The sequence below is a fragment of the Mustela putorius genome, unplaced genomic scaffold (assembly GCF_011764305.1).
Source record: "Mustela putorius furo isolate JIRA1106 unplaced genomic scaffold, ASM1176430v1.1 tig00000450_pilon_pilon_pilon, whole genome shotgun sequence".
NCBI lineage: Eukaryota > Metazoa > Chordata > Mammalia > Carnivora > Mustelidae > Mustela > Mustela putorius.
This window is the reverse complement of record NW_025421385.1, coordinates 24638198-24655355: the sequence shown is the minus strand read 5'-3', so window position 1 is coordinate 24655355 and position 17158 is coordinate 24638198.

Here is a 17158-nt window from a genome sequence, read left to right as displayed (position 1 = left end):
GACCCAAAATAAAGGAAAATCTTGACCAACATGCTTACTGAGCACCTACTGTGTGCAACATTCAGCCTCTCCTGCCAAGGAAATGGCATTCCCTAAAAGGAAAGCATTAATAATACGGGAAATTATCTAAACCAGAGCTGTTTGGGGACAAAACCTGGTTTGGGATGCCTTATAGGTTATCTGTTCTCACGTATACAAAGACCTTATAGTGTGAGTGCAGCGGGTGACCTTTGTCACAGAGCCTAGTGCACCTATAGGCGAATCTAAAGGTCCTCTACACCAACAAAAGAAACAAATGTTAATGTGTGAAATTGACATTAAATAAAAATTTCCCTACCAAACTAGATTTGCTTACCTAAAACCTCCCTTTTGAAATTTTGGGGTGGGGGGGGATCTGGTCGGAATGGAGGTGGGGTGCGGGTGAGGGAGATCAGCACGTTTTCTGCGGCCGCGCCCCTCCCCCACGGAGGAATTGTGAAAGGCTCGGGAGCGCAGCCGACCCGCAAGACAACAATAGGGTACAGTCACCCGGCCCGCGGAGGGGAAGCGGAGGAGCGCTTCGCTCTCCGGCTGCGCTTCCAGGTGAGCACGGCGGCTGTCTGGGCGACCAAAGACCCGTCGCACCCAACTTCTCGGAGGAAAAAGCTCAGGAGACACTCCTCATAAAGCCCCATTGTAAGAGGCGGGGAGCCCCACGTTCCCACCTCTGCCCTCCCAGAGCGAGCTCCTGGAAAAAATTGACCCTTCTCGCCCTCCCCCCATCTCGCGCCCCCCACCCCTCTCGGTTCTCCCAGGCTCAGCCCCCAGCCTCCCTCGAGGAGGCCGCGCAGCCACCTGCGGGGCAGCGCGGTCCTCGTTAACCGCGCTGACCCGAAATCGGTTCCCGGGATAGAGAATCTGGGAGGGGGCGGCGGCGATGGGGACAAAGCCTGCCGGGGACTTGACTCGGGACGGCAACGTCCCACCCGCCGCCTACCCAGAGTTAGCCGTTGGGAGCTACCACGGGGTTCCCAGGTGACAAGAGATGGGCGTGTAATTTAAGGTCGGACCCGGGAGAGCGCAGGGTGAGGAGCGGGTCCCCGCCCAAGCTTCAGCCGGGAACTGCGCGGGACTGGGGTGGGTTAACAGGGCCCGAAAGCCAGGGTTTCCTCGAACCAGCTAAGACGAGGATGGGTGAGAACGGCGTCCCGAAGGGGATCGTCCCCTTTGTGTGGTACTCAGGGGGCGCGAAGACACTCCTGGAGGGAAGCGGGGTGCCCTCCCGGGACAGCCCGAGGTCTCCGGACGCTCCAGAGGTGGGAAAGACACGTTCTCTTTCCCGCTAGGGCCTCAGACCTCTGGGAGAAAGCGGGTGGTGGACTCCAGCCGGCCCGGGAAGGAGCTGCTTGGGACTCGGGGCAGGGCAGGGGCCTCCCGGCCCACGCGCGGAGGGGCATTGTTCCCGGGGCCGCGGGAGGGTGGGGGCAGCCCGCCGGGGGAGCGGAAAGTGGGCTCCTCGTTGCCCTCCCCCAGGCCAGATATTGCGGGATTCTCTTTCCGCAACCCCAGTCGGCTGCCCGCGCTGGGGGCGCAGGTCGGTCCCCTGGGGGCGGCTCCGACCCCCCCCCCCAACAAGGCGCGGCCCCCGAGCCCCGCGGGCGCCAGGGCCTCACCTGCGTGGGTAGGAGCAGCGCCAGAAGCAGCAGCCCCAGTCCGAGCCTGGCCACCATCGCTCTGCCCATGTCCGCTCCGTCGGCGTCGGTGCGCGGCGCGTCTCACTGGATGCGGGGTGAGTGGAGAACCGCTGGCTCCGGGCGGGCGCAGGCAAGGTGGGGAGCGCGGCCGGCCGGCGGGACCTTATATACCGGGACAGCCACAATAGCCATGACGTGGCGCCGCCCGCCCACCCGCGCTCCCCTCCGCCGTCGCCACCGCCCCCCGCGCGCGCCCGCCCGCCGCCTCCCCGCCCTCTCCACCCCCTCCCCCGCCGGGCTCCCTCGCGCCCCCTCCCTCCGCCGCCGCCCGGGAGACCCCGGGGCGGCCGGGCCGCGGCAGGTGGGCGGCAGGGCGCCGCCGGCTGCTGGCATGCTGCTTTATGTTTCCCCGCGCCGACTGCGTGCAGGCTGGCACAGGCGCCCGGCGACTCCCACACAGGACCCGGGGCGAACTCGCGAGCCACACACGCCGCTCCCGGGGCCCGGCCCAAGTTTCCTTTGTTTCCCCGGCCCTGCCATCTTACCTCCCCCCCACCACACACACACACCCCCGGAAGAAAAGTCTGAGGCTCCCGCGCGGCGAACAGCCTTAGTCCCGGCTCCGACCGCGGCGGGGGCCCCGGGGGCGGGGGACTCCCTCGGCTCGGGGTTCCTCAAATCCCTGCACCGGAGGAAGGGGGACTGTGGGGGTCTTCTGGGGACCCGGGCTGGCCGGCGGGGCTCGCCGGCGGCGCCCGGGCTCGGAGCAACGTGTGTGCTCGGCCTCGCGCCCACCGCGCCCGCCCAGCCACTCGCTTTGTTTTTCGAGCTCCTGCGTCGGCCACGCTGTGTGAGCTCCGGGGCGCATCCCGGGTCCGCATCCTCCGGAGAGTTGGGGAGCCGCCCGCCGGGCGCGGACTCGCTGCCCGGACGCCGCGAGCGACCGGGTGTTGGTCCTGGCGCTCCTCTCTGCCGCGGCGGGCGGACAGGGGCGAGCAGGCGACAGCCCACCCTGAGGGGTGACCCACCCCCTCCGGCCCTACAAGCCCCGCTAATCTTCCCCCACGCGGATTTGCTCCCAGGCCCTACGCAGGGAACAGGAACCTCTCTGGCGGTCCTATTAGAATTCACCGCCCCTCTGGAATTCCTAGGGACACACTTCTTTGGTCTCTGTTGCAAAGCACTTGCTCGTCTGGCGTTTAAAGTCAAAGCTTTTGGGACAGGCATTTACTTCTACGTAGCTGCCATTAGGCAATTGAATGAGCAGGCGAAAATACATCAGTCATCATTCAGCAGATTTTAGTGGAAGGTATTTTCCAACCATTCTATTGCAAAAACTTTAAAGCATACAGCACACTGGAGTTATTTTCGGCTTAATTTTTTTTTATTACAGGACTTAATCCTTGTATTTTAAGTTTGCCTGAGTGTTTTGCAGTCTTTAAAGGAAACAACAGAGACCAAACCCTACTAGTAGGGTTGTGAATTTGTTTAAATTTCACTTTTCCAGAACAGTCTTGTAAAAACAAGCTTAGTTTTATGGAAGCAGAGTGACATGGACTCCACAATAATGGGTCTTTGACTGAATTGGCCTGTGCCTTAATGGTCAGTCACTTTAACTAGGTAACTTTCCACCTTCCGTATGTGCTTGGGCACGCAGGAATTTCTGCCGTGCCCCAGTGGACTTTCCCGTTAGTGTTTCCACGTTGTATAGAAATAGCCGGTTCAGCTTCTCCACTCTTCTTGCAGGGTGTGAATGAATGGACTGTGGCTCAGGAGTTCCTGGTTCCAAGGCGGGGCTCATAGGTTCTCCGGAAGCTGCTTATTGAACTAAATGGTGGTATTCATAGGAATGTCCTTTATCTTTTTTTTTTTTTTTCCCTATTCCTCCTCCCCGTATGCCTCCTCCCTCCTCTTCATTATTAATTTAAGGAAATGGACAGCAATGATTAAGAATATAGACTCTGGAGTCGGACTGACTGGGTTCAAATCCTGACTGTGGAGGGAAAGGCTCAGTTTCTTCATCTGTAAAATGGAGATAATAGAACCACACTATTAGTTATTGAAGAGTTAATGTGGATGAGATGTTTAGACCAGTGCCTATCTTCTTCTGGGAGCTCTCAGGCGCAATTTGCTCTCGCATGCAAGGAAGGTCCCAGGAACCAAAATGTACGCACCTTCTTTGCAGCTGTGTGATTTGTGGAAGCAATAACAAGCATCAAATAGGACCCAAAATTGGCCAGGCACTTGGGATCTCTGCTTTGGGAGCCACTTCATCACCAGCTAATGAGACTGCCTAATTCACAAAGCAAGGCCTTTCACATCTGCCTAGCGGTTCCCCTGGGCATCCTCCAGGGGGTGTGGCCCAGGGCTTTGGCAGTTCTGGACCCTGGAGACTTAGCCTTCCTGGAAAGTCATCCTCACCAATCCCCACCACACCTGATTTTCTATTTGGCAGGAAACTCAAGAAAATCTCCCTGAAATCCTCCGGGATTCTTTGCTCATGCTACTAAATTGTGAATCTCATCAGTTCTCCTAGAATTTTTTCTAAGACACACGTCCAATTTCCTTTTTTTTTTTCTTTTTTTTTTTTTTTTCCTAAAGTAGGCTCCACACCCAATATGGAGCTTGAACTCACAACCCAGGATCAGAAGTCCCATGCTCTAATAAATGAGCCAGCCAGGTGTCTCTCCAATTTCCAATTGTTACAGAGAAATTATTTCATGGAATGATCTCGAAACCAAATGATAAAATAAACTGAGCTGTTTGTGGAAAGTCATAACTTTATATTTTAATATTTTTTTCATGAGATGGCATGGGACCTACCTTTTTGAGGCTAGTTCTCTTATAAGTACAATTAAGGGAGCAATACGTACAATTTCTAAGTGCAGAACTGTGAGGAATGTTGAAGAGACAGACAGGCATGCCTTCTAGTAGACTCCGGAGTCAGACATGGATTAGAATCTGTCTGGCCTCATCACTCTTGAACAGCCTGACTTTGGGCGAGTTTCCCAACGTCCCTACACCATGAATTCCTCACCTGGCAATTGATTCCCAGCTCACAGGAGTATGAGTTTTACTGAGATAATGTGTATGGTTAGCAGAGTGCCGAGCACACAGTAAAGACTCACTAAGCTGCCCGCCCCCCCCCCCTTTTTGCTACAGGGCATATCCATTATCTAGTGGGTTTTTAAATGTTTCATTTGTATAGCCCTTTCTCTTTTTTTTTTCAAGCATCTTTGCATATGGCATTTTATATGTGCACCTATGAGGTCACTGAGGTCGGTGGCATTAGTTTCATTTACATTTCCGAGGGACAGAGAAGTTAAGTAACTTGCCTAAGGCCACACAGCCAATTATGGTGCCTCACCTAAAGCTAGAACCACAGCATCCTGACCCAGGTCCCAGGCATTCTCTGCTTTGCCCACAAGAGTGGAGACCAGTATTTGCTGATTCAACGGACTCCTGTTAAAGGAGCAGGTTAATTTGTTTTTTAAGGTGAACTAATAAAGCCTATTTCTAGGATAACAGATGTGCTTTATACCAGAAATGGTAGCTGGGATAATCAAATATTTCATTTAAATTCTATTCTGCTATATGGTGCTAGTCTTATTTACGTTCACAATATCTTTCGCCCATATTTCATGCCACCCTAGATTTGACTGGCATTTAACATTTTAACTTATCCGGATTTTTCCGCTAAGCCTTGTTCTGTACTGAGGAACTCCAGCCTGTTTTCAGCCGTGAGTTGACAGTGAAGGTAACAAAGTGAATTAGCACTTTTGACAGAACGGGGTTCTAAGTCTCGGTGATGGAGCTCGATCAATCCGCTGATAAGGCTTAGCCTGACTCTGTGGAGACATGCTGCCCCCTGCTGGCCATAAGGACGCCCTCAGCTCTAACTGTCAAACAATAAAAACCCCTTTGTGCTGATTTTAAAAGCCTTGAATTTTTGAAGCCCTATAAAGCTAATAAACCACAATGAACTTCTTTAACTTTTAGTTCTTTTTTCCCCTCTAGAGTCGCTCAACGAAATTCTCTCAGGTCTTCAGCTCCATCCAAATAAAAAAACAAAATGTAAAGTGAAAGAATTGTGTGCACAGAATTGCATCTGTGCATTTTCAGATGCAAATTGGGTAGCAGGATGCTTACCTCTAAGCATCCGGGGATTTTTTTCTTAAGGAAATGGAAAAAAAAAAAAAAAGAAGAAGAAAAGAAAGAAAGAAGGAAGGAAAAAAGAGGCAGCAGCAACTCTTAATCTCCTTGGCCAGAATTTAAATTCACTGTCTCCGTTGTGTTGGCAAGGATGTGAGAAATCAGGTCCTAGCATCAATGCTGATGGGATTATGGAAAAGAATTTAACGTTTATCAGTATTAAAAATACATGTCCCCTTAGACCTACCAATTCTGATTTTAGGAATTTGCCTACACATATACTTGCAGATATGCAAAAGAATATATGTTCAAAGATTTGTTGCAGCACTGTTTACAACCACAAAGGATTGGAAATCAACTAATTCTCCAAAGGCTGAGGCCCAGCTATATAAATTATTGCATATCCTTATCATGAAATAGTATAAGTCATTTAAAAGAGAAAAAGAGCATTACATGTACTACAAAGAAGAATCTCCAAGATAAATTCTTTTTTTTTTTTAAGATTTTTATTTATTTGTTAGAGAGAGAGAGAAATACAGAGCACAAGCACAGGCAGACATAGTGGCAGGCTAGAGGCAGAGGGAGAAGCAGGCTCCCTGCCAAGCAAGGAGCCCGATGTGGGACTCCATCCCAGGACTCTAAGATCATGACCTGAGCTGAAGGCAGCCGCTTAACCAACTGAGCCACCCAGGCATCCCTCCAAGATAAATTCTTAAGTGAAAATAAGGTACAGAAGAGTATGTACAGTATATTATCTGTGTTTAAAAAAAAAAAAACTAGACAGAAGAAGAACATTTCCATAGAGATAAACAAGAAATTGATAGCTTGCCACCAAGGAAGGGAACTGGTTGCCCAGAGCAGAATATTAAGACCCATTTTTTTTTCATTCCATACTGGTTTGCACTTTTTGGATTTTGTATCATTATTCATTCTCAAATAGATAAAACCATTTAAATAAATTAACAACCCAGTACATTCTGGGGCCTTCCCTCCTGGACCCCCATAAAACAAGAGAGTAGAAAGCCCACCTTCTCCAGCCCCAGGGTCCTCGGGATGCAACCCCCCCACCCAACAGCCTTCCTTCCATCACTCACAGGTTTGTTTGTTTTTTAACAGAAATTATAGCATTGCCTTGTTTCATCCATCCTATGACAAGGGAGTCCCATTCTCGGAGGTCCAGATGACACACTCAAAAAAGCTCCCAGGAAAAACAAAGAAAAAGAACTGAACTGTAGGAGGAATAATGAAAAAAATCCCCTGGCAAAGCTTCAGTTTTCTCATTTTATTCTCTCTGTGGACTGTCCAGTTGGGGAGTCTGAGCAGGAAGAAAAGCTTGGAGTTGGGCCTCACTTTCCCAGAGGAAGGTCTGAATTGGGTGGGCTCATTCCCTTTAAGGGATCGTTGTAGTCAAGGCCTAATTGGGTCATTAAATTCTAGTGTAAATGATTGAAATCTCACTTCCGCCTCACGGAAAAGGATCTCCAGGCCACAAAAGTGCTGTACATTATTTGCCATTCGCCTGTGGCCCCGAAATGGTCCTTTGCGTGGAAATAATGCAGTTGGAAGAGTGGGAACGTATGTGCATTTTTCACGCCCAGATGACTTTGTCTTACTTCCATGTCTCGTTGTTTTTCCAGGTTTTTCCACTTTTCTGTTAGGTTTAAAACAAGAGGGTCCCTTATGCACCAAGAGATGACTAAAGTTTTAGGTAGCCAGGATGATTGGATTAAAGCTTTTTATTAACCAAAAGAATGTTGTAACATATAATACAATGGTACGTTTAATGAAATGTTACACTAAGCCTGAAACAGGGACCACATTTTCAGACTTCGTGAAATCCTTTCTAAATCTGTGAACGCAGTTGGTCAAGATTCCACTCAACAGTATCTAAAGCACATGCTGCTTACGTCTTATCCAATGGAGTCTTTAAGATGTCACTCCAAGGAAGCAGCATTCTGTAATAGTCAGGCATTAAAATAAATCCAGATGAATTTAATTAGCTAGATTGAAGAGCGATGTCTATTGAGAGCCATACATTTGTATATAGATCTTTGAGTTTAAAAAAAAGTTCCTTTCCATTTTTTTTTTTTTTAAAGATTTTATTTTTAAGGGACGTCTTTTTAAGGGCTCAGTAGGTTAAGCGTCTGCCTTCAGCTCAGGTCATGATCCCAGGGTCCTGGGATTGAGTCCCACATTGGGCTCCTTGCTCAGCAGGGAGCCTGCTTCTCCCCCTGCCTGCCACTCCTCCTGCTTGTTCTCTCTCTCTGACAAAATCTTTAAAAAGCAAAATTAATGGGGTGCCTGGGTGGCTCAGTGGGTTTAAGCCTCTGCCTTCGGTTCAGGTCATGATCCCAGAGTCCTGGGATTGAGCCCGGCATCAGGCTCTCTGAATGAAGGAGGGAGCCTGCTTACCCCTCTCTCTGCCTGCCTGCCTCTCTGCCTACTTGTGATCTCTGTCAAATAAATAAATAAATAAATAAAAATCTTTATTTTAATTAATTAATTAATTCCTTTTTTTAAAAGGTTTTATTTTTAAGTAATCTTTATACCCAATGTGGGGCTCAAACATACACCCCCAAGATCAGCTGTCACATGCTCTACTGACTGAGACAGCCAGGTGCCCCTCCTCTCAATATTCTTTTATATATATTTTTTTAGATTTTAAAAGCAATACATGTCCAGTGTAGAAAAATTTGGAAAATGCAGAAAAATATGAGTATCATATTATACACCTGAAACTAATGACATTATAAGTTAATTACACTTGAATTTAAAAGACTATTAAAATTACCCACAGCTCACAAGTCAGGAGTAACCACTCATAATAAACTTCTTAATTTATTTTTGCTTCTTTATATCTGTATATTTAGAGTTTATTTGTTTTGCTGGATGAGGAGCAAATGTGCATAGAGTTTTCTATCTTGCTTTTTTCATTCAGTAGAAAACAGTGAAAAATTTAACCATAAAATTTGAAGTTACATCCTAAGATTAACGAAATGATGGGAATGACCTGTGCAGGTGACCAGTCAGATCCAAACCGACACAAGCGCTGGCTTCAATTTGGTGCACCTGGTGGCATCAGCCTGATTCAGATATTGATGGGGATGATTCTGGGCTCGGGGGTTGACAGGACTTCCGGGACAGCAATGGCAATTTCCAGAATCTTTAAGAGCTACAAAAACACTGGAGCAAAACTCTTCACTTCCCTGCTTCCCAAGAAAGGCTGTCTGTTGTTTCCCAGCCCAGCCTTGTCCTCCTTCTACATTCGCCACACCCCCAAAGATAAGGACTCTAGTGTACCCCAGTAGAGAAGGGGAACTAATTGAAGAGATGCAGTCACTTTGTATCTGAATTTGTGTTCTCTCAGAACATGTTCTTGGCAGGTTTTACCAAATTTTTGTCATTATATATTCTTCAAGACATTATTCATAATGACTATACAATATTCTAATTAGATGTTTATTTCTATTATACATAGCATTATAAACATCCTTATGCATGTGTTCTCTTTTCATTTCCAGTTATTTTCTTATGATATATTCCTAAAAGTGGAAGTTTGGGTCTTGAAAATAAACTGCCCAATTGTCCTCTAGAAATTTACACTCACACCACTACTGAGAGTGCCTAATTCACAAGCCTTTGTTCAATATGACAATTATAGTGTAAAAAATACTTTTTAATTTCATCGGAAAAAAGATGTCATTTTTATTTGCATTTTCATTGTCAGATTAAACTTTTTTCCCAGCTATTTATTAACCATTTGGAATTCTCTCTTTTTTTTATGTTTATTATTAGAGAGAGAGAGATGGGAGGGGCGACGGGCAGTAGGAGAGAGAAAATCTTTTTTTTTTTTATTTTATTTATTTTATTTGACAGAGAGAGAGATCACAAGTAGGCAGAGAGGCAAGCAGAGACAGAGGGGGAAGCAGGTTCCCTGCTGAGCAGAAAGCCCGATGCGGGGCTCGATCCCAGGACCCTGAGATCATGACCTGAGCCGAAGGCAGCAGCTTAATCCACTGAGCCACCCAGGCGCCCCAGGAGAGAGAAAATCTTAAGCAGGTTCCACACCCATCGTGGAGCCCAATGTGGGGCTTGATCTCAAAATCCTGAGATCATGACCTGAGCCAAAATCAGAGTCAGATGCTTAATTGACTGAGCCACTCAGGTGCCCCAGAAAATGCTCCATTTGAAACCCTCCTCTCTGGTGAATTCTGTTTGTGGTTTAAAGAAATATTTAATAGATACTTAGGGAAGTACTTTAATGAAATAATATCAAAACTATTAACCTGTTTTGTTGTTTGTTTTGTTTGGGGGCTAATTTGCATGAAATAGAGGACATATAGAGGGGCACCTGGGTGGCTCAGTGGGTTAAGGCCTCTGCCCTCGGCTCAGGTCATGATCCCAGGGTCCTGGGATCGAGCCCCACATTGAGCCCTGCATTGGGCTCTTTGCTCAGCAGGGAGCCTTCTTCCCTTTCTCTCTCTGCCTGCCTCTCTGCCTACCTGTGATCTCTGTCTGTTAAATAAATAAATAAAATCTTAGCAAAAAAAAAAAAAAAAAAGAGGACATATAGAATGACACTGCCACAAAGAGTTCCTCATTCTTCCCTAAATTCCTCAAACTCTCCTCTACAGGAAGGTACAGATATTTTCAACTAATATGTTTAAAGGTATAACAATTAGTTATTCTACCCAGGGTACTCAAATGTCTTGGTTACCTTTTAGCTATTCTCAGCAACTTAGTTTTTTCTGTCACAGCACACTGGAGAGTTATAACAATTACATTCATATCGGGAGCTCTAAACAGCGGCAGTTCCCTGGGAGTCACATGGGAGCACATGCCTGGAGGAAATCAGACCTTTCGGAGGGGTATGGTTTGAAGGTGTCTCCTGGAGTTCAGAATCACTAGCCTCAGCATTTTAGCTTTTTTTTTTTTTAAGTAGGATCCATTTCGAACGTGGGGCTTGAACTCATAACCCTGAGATCAAGAGTCGCATGGTCTACTGACTGAGCCAGCCAGGCACCCTGCATTTCAGCTTTATTAATTAGCAATAAAGGATGTAGCATAAGTTGTAAAGCATTAATCAGTAAATCGCACACATATGACACAAGGAGTAAACAAATAATTCAAAATAATTAGCATTTATTCCCTGTATGTGTAGCTGCCATTGCAAATAAGTTTTTAAAATCGTGCTTAATTTGCAATTGTTTTTTCCCTTTAATTGCATCTGCCACCTGCTCCTAATTTGAAACAAATTAAACCCCGAAGGCAGCATCCAAAAGTAAGAGGGCTAAGCAGATTTCACCTCTGGGCAAAAATTATACAACAGTTTCCCCCATCTTCAAAAAGAGTGAATCATTCTTTTCCGAAAGTGAGGGACTATTTTCTGTTTCAATAGCATACCCCAGTAAGCGACGGCGTGACGCTCGGATGTAACAACCAACTCTCTCCAGCATGCTACATGAATGAAATTCTCGTCTCCTTGGAGCGCGATGCCAGTGCTGTCCACCATAAATACCATACAAGCCACATATTTTTAAATTTTCAATTTTTAATAGGGAAAGCGCTTTATAACTATCATTTAAGTCTGGGTCCTCAAAGAAAGCAGAGGCTAGAAAATAAGTTTTGCATTTGTTTTTACAACATTATACTTCATACCTGCCCTGAGAGAAGGAATGAGAGGCAGTTTCCGGAAGGGTTAGGTGACCATAATACCAGAGGGCTCCCAGGAAGTTATCTTGTAAGTAATCTTATACTCCTCCCCTCAGTTGCTAGCCGAGCCCATTTCAGCCAGTCAACACAAAGACTCAGTCCTTTCCTTGCACGACATTTTACCAGAGCAGGAGGTTCAAAGGAGGGCGGAAGATGGGAGCATTCTCCCAGAAATTCTCCAGTTTCCTACTTGACCACTGTGTGAAAAGGATCCGTTCCCTGTTAAATTAATTAAACCAGGAGCCCATTAGAGTGAGGTAGCTCTAATGCCTTGGCGGTCTACCTGAGCAAACCAAAACCCAAGCCTATAAAAGCTTCAAGGTTCTGAAACTGAAATCTGAAGACAACCAACCACAAACAGCCAACACGCCTTTCCCAAATACGGCAACTGCTTAAGCTGTAGCCAATCAAATAATTTCCTGGTTTTGCTTCTGCCTCTCTTCTAGGAAAGTCTTCCCCCAGCTCCTATCAGTGGAGTTCTCCTTATCACTTCCAGACTGGTGTGGCCCATCTGGAATGGATGTTGGCTCAAATAAATGCTTTGTCATTTTAATGTGCCTCAGTTTATCTTGTAACACTCCTGAGTGTGAGCTGGCAGTCCAAAGAGGAGTCTGCCGCTGGACAGCTTCTTTACTGACCTGAGTATCCCACATGCAAGCCCGTGGGCTCACTCCAGCATCTCCCCGCTCTCTCTGTGCTATATAGCACTCAGTTCAAACGCAAATTAAATATGCAAATGTGCACTTGCCTCAGTTGTTCACGTGGTATGTTCACGCATCTGTTCTCATGCCTTCCCCTGTCACCGAAGGGCCACCCCCAACCTATCCTGACTTTTTGCTGAAATTTCCTGTCCCATTCCCCAACTGCCTCCTCGAAGTTTCTCTCTCAATATTACTCTTTTATCTTCAATTCAACCTATTAATAGTAAATGTTAAATGTGAAGTGCTGGGCCATGGGCTAGTTAGTCAGCCTCACCAGGGGCTGGAGGCATTCCCCAGAACAGAAGCCAGGGACATCAAAGGCCACGAATGTCCAGGTCAGAATTGTCTGTACACATTAAGTGGACCCTGTGAATTTGAAAAAGGTGGTTTAGTCTTCTCAGTGTACATACTCATATATGTAGACATGAATGAATCAGAGTTATTTTCCCCTTCTAGATCCAAAAAAACTATCTTGACTCTGGGAGGGGAGGTACTTCCATTAGTGTGCCTCAGGCAACCTGAGGTACACCCCACCCCCACCCCCATCATTTCACAGCAAGACTTTAGGGACATCCCCAGTCCTGCTGAAGTGGAACAAAGCTCCTAAGTCATGGCCCCCGGTGACCATAACCGGTAGTACTAAAATCATGTCCTAAATCTACATTTGTGACTCACAGTCAGATGAAATATAAGATTCATAAAATATATATTGGAACCAGGGTGGAGAAATGATAGTGCCCAATTTGATTTTACGTGTCATAGTGGGAAGGAAGGTGTACTTCCAAAAATGTCCTCCTTCCTTAAATTCTTGTAGTAGAAAGAGTAACATCATTTTAAAATTCATGTGATACCGAGTATCATGATACGACACCATCATTCTCCACCAAATCACTCATCTTCTACAAACAATTCTGGGAGGCTAAAGTTTCATTTATCACCTAGACCTGAGGTAATATATTTTTAATAAATAAAATTCCAGACCCAGAGGGTTACAGACTGAACGTGTCTCCTTCAACACTCATACTATAGGAGAGCTAAAATATCTTCCTAAATTCTTGCCTAGGGCCCTTGTAACAAAAGATGGATTAACAAGAGAAAAACAAAAAGAGGGCTTTTTTACATGTACACTCCGTGTACACATGGGAGACACTCAGGGAAAAATCTAACTCTTGGGTGGCTTAGAATTCAGGTTTAAATACCATCTTCAGTAAACTTAAGAAAAGAAAAAAAAAAAAAAGAGGAGAAGGCGGCTGGTTAAGCATTTGCCTTTAGCTGAGGTCAAGATCCCAGAGTCCTGGGATAGAGCCTGGCATTGGACTCCCTGCTCAGTGGAGAATCTGCTGCTCCCTTTGCCTCTCACCCAGCTCCCGATCTCTCTCTCTCTCTCTCTCAAATAGATTTAAAAAAAAAAAAAAAAAAAAAAAAGAGGGGCACCTGGGTGACTCAGTGGGTTAAAGCCTCTGCTTTAGGCTCAGGTCATGGTCTCAGGGTCCTGGGATTGAGGCCCACATCGGGCTCTCTGCTCAGCAGGAAGCCTGCTTCCTCCTCTCTCTCTGCCTGCCTCTCTGCCTACTTGTGATCTCTGTCAAATAAATAAATAAAATCTTTAAAAAAAAAAAAAAGAGAGAGAGAGAGAAACTCCACAGAGCTCTCATCCCCTCCAGACATTGAATCTGGTGTCGCCTTGAACCTGAACTTCCCTGCCTACAAAACTGTGAAAAACATATTTGCAGTTTATAAGACACCTAATCTATCACGTTCTAACAACCCAAACTGACCAAGACACAGGGTGTAGACATATCTCAGCCTGCCCTTAGACCAGATTAGGGGGGCTCCTGGCCTGGGCCTCACCTCCTGGGCTACCAGGATGCATGTACTCTGTGACCAACACTGGTCAAGCCCCTGGAAAATGCTTCCCCAACCTCTCTCTCACCCTTTGTACTCGAGACAAAAGGCACCTGAGTACGAGTGCCAGGACAGTTAGCAGGTTGTGCTACTGCCAAAGCCAAAGACAAGACATTGCTTTGGGTTGTGAGAAGCAGGTGAATGGCACAAATACTTAGGTAAAAGAAAAACAAAAATTAACTTGTCAGTCCTTCCTCTGAGATACTGTGAGTACGGAAGTTCTGGCAGGACAGACTGTAATTTCCCAGGGGGCTGAAAGTCCATTTTCTTGCTTCTCTTCATGTTCTCATTTGTGGTACTGGAGGTTCTCATGACTTAGGGTGGTATTCAACACAACTGCCCTTAAGTACGGGGGAACATCTTTATGATATTAAATATAGATTTGCACACTCATAAATTCGCTGTAACAGGCATGAAGCATGATACCAATTTCTTATACCGAACACCAAACACCAGAGTTTAAAGTACTTTGTTTTGGGCACCTGGGTGGCTCAGTCATTAAGCATCTGCCTTAGGCTCAGGTCATGATCTGAGTGCTGGGATCAAGTCCCATGTCAGGCTCCCTGCTAGCCGGAAGCCAGCTTCTCCCTCTCCCACTACCCCTGCTAGTAGTGTTCCCTTTCTCTCTGTCTCTCTCGCTGTCAAATAAATAAATAAAAATCTTTAAAATAAATAAAGTGCATTGTTTTTACTAAACTCTTCAATAGCATTTAACTAAATGTTCAAAAAATATATCTATAATGTCAGATTTATGGGGCGTGTGGGTGGCTCAGTCAGTTGAGCATCTGACTCTTGGTTTTGGCTGTGGTTGTGATCTCACCGTCATGAGGTTGAGCCCATGTAGGGCTCCATGCCTAAAAGAATCTGTCCCGGGGCACCTGGGTGGCTCAGTGGGTTAAGGCCTCTGCCTTCAGCTCAGGTCATGATCCCAGGGTCCTGGGATAGATCCCTGCATTGGGCTCTCCGCTCAGCGGGGAGCCTGCTTCCTCCTCTCTCTCTGCCTACCTCCCTGCCTACCTGTGATCTCTGTCTGTCAAATAAATAAATAAAACCTTAAAAAAAAAAAAAAAGAATCTGTCCCTCTCCCTTTGCCCCTCCTCCCACTGGCAGGCACAGGAGCGCTCTCTCTTTCTCAAGATAAAATAAATAAAATCTTTTAAAAAGTAAATAAAATGCCAGATTTATTTTTATTAAAATGTGATATTAGTCAATAATTTGTTCTTCTTAGTTATTTTGAATATTTTGGAAGAAAGTATTATTTAATATATGCATTCCAAAAAGTTAAATTTTTCTACATTTGGTATTTATTCTAATATACATCTGAATGTATATTCAGTATTTGAGCACAATTATATTGATTTTCAATCCTTTAGATCATTGCCCAAATCCTGATAACACAGTGATTTTGCTGAAGTAAAAGTAAGAAAAACAGATAACAGAAACATTTATAAATTATGTATGTTTTTTTGTCTTCCCAAAAATCAGTAGCCCATCAAAAGGACATTCAGACATGTACAATAATAATTAGATTTAGTCATATTTCAGCAACTTTCTGTCATATAGAAGCAATTGCTTTAAGCATGTTTTATTTCTGTCATTATGAGGGTTTATTTATCAATGTAGGAAGATAAAGCAAATTTTATTTATTTGTTAGCTTGATTTATAGTTTTTAAATACTCAGACACTTGGAATGTACCTCCATTTATATGCTTGCTCTGCCAGTTAAGTGACCTAGGATGAATTAGGTGCCTATTATTAATTCATCAGAATTAAGAGTGGACCTTCCTGGCACATTTACTCACAACTGACATTCCCACAGTCATTCAGACAGGAGATGCCCTTTTAAAATGAAGCTATTCCTAAAAATTCTCCGTTTATAATGCTGTCTTATGATAGGATGTCAATGGACAGTAACTGATAAATCAAAGACATCCTTTGTAAAGTTGTATACAGAAAGGTCATATATCATAAAGGAAAGAGAAAAACTTAGCAAGAGAACAAAAGCAGATAAATTGAAGTAGACATTTTAACTGTTGTTGAAAGGACCGCATCAATGAGCCCATAATAGATAGGAGGGTGAGATTTTGTTAGACTTAATCGCCAGGAAATGTGGGGAGCCTGGGTGGCTCAGCCGGTTAAGGGTCTGACCTTGATTTCAGTTCAGGTCATGATCTCAGGGTTGTGAGATTGAGTCCCGGGTGGGGCTCCATGCTGGGAGGAGCCTGCGTAAGATTCTCTCTCTCTCTCTCTCTGCCCACCCCCTCTCTCTCCCTTTAAAAGAAAACAAATTTTTTTCAGGGAAATGAGAAACCAGTCACTTCTAGAGACTTAGAAACACTGTGGAAAGGCAGGTAAGAAAAAGCAACTTGGTAACAGAAAATGGGAGCAAATGTGCAAGGGAAAGAACGGGAAATCAAGAAGTGTTGAGCACTCACCATGAGCTAGGCCAAGTGCAAAGCCCATAAAAGACCGTAATACTTTCAGCTACATGACCCACCAGGCTTGCCTTTTTTTTTTAAATATGTAAACTCTGCCTAACATGCGGCTCGAGTTCATGACCCTGAGATCAAGAGTCACATGCTCCACCTGAACCAGCCAGGTGCCCGCACTCCCACCAACCTTATTAGGATTTATTACAGTCAAGCTGGCATGAAGGAGACTGCCTGGAATACCCACTAATGAGGAATGCAGGCCCCACCTGTGCGCCCCACTCCCCACACCCCCTCCCCCCCCCCCCGCCCCAAGACAGCAGCCATGTCATGCCCCTGGGCTTTTGCATATGCTTTCCTGTGGCTGGGTGCCTGAGTCCCTGGCAAACTCCTATGTCAAACTTTAAGCCTCAGCTCAAATACCACGGTCTCTGAGAAGTCTTATCAATTCTGCCAGGCCCAGCATGTTTATTTCCTCTTTCGACTTCCTTAAAGCTCTTCATATCATCATGCCTATTAAAACATACCCTGTGAGGCACCTGGGTGGCTCAATTGGTTGAATCACTGCCTTCGGCTCACGTTGTGG